The sequence below is a fragment of the Penaeus monodon genome, chromosome 20 (assembly GCF_015228065.2).
Source record: "Penaeus monodon isolate SGIC_2016 chromosome 20, NSTDA_Pmon_1, whole genome shotgun sequence".
In the NCBI taxonomy this organism is placed as follows: domain Eukaryota; kingdom Metazoa; phylum Arthropoda; class Malacostraca; order Decapoda; family Penaeidae; genus Penaeus; species Penaeus monodon.
Window position 1 is genome coordinate 45,700,407 of NC_051405.1, and position 248 is coordinate 45,700,654.

The following is a 248-nucleotide window of genomic DNA, read 5'->3' on the forward strand; positions in this document are numbered from 1 at the left end:
ATCGAGTGCCAGATTCTTCAATATATTTTTTTCATGGAAAAACAAAAACGTTTGTTCATGCAAAACTTTCCAACCTTACTAATTATCAGATAATAATGGACAAACAGAATAAGTCATACTAAAAAAACAAAAAATAATGCTGATGGTAAGATAAGAAAACAGAACAGATTTTTTTAAAACTGCAAATAGAAGATAAATTGAGATAATACAGAAAATGAAACAAAATGCAGGAAATTAATGCACTGTTT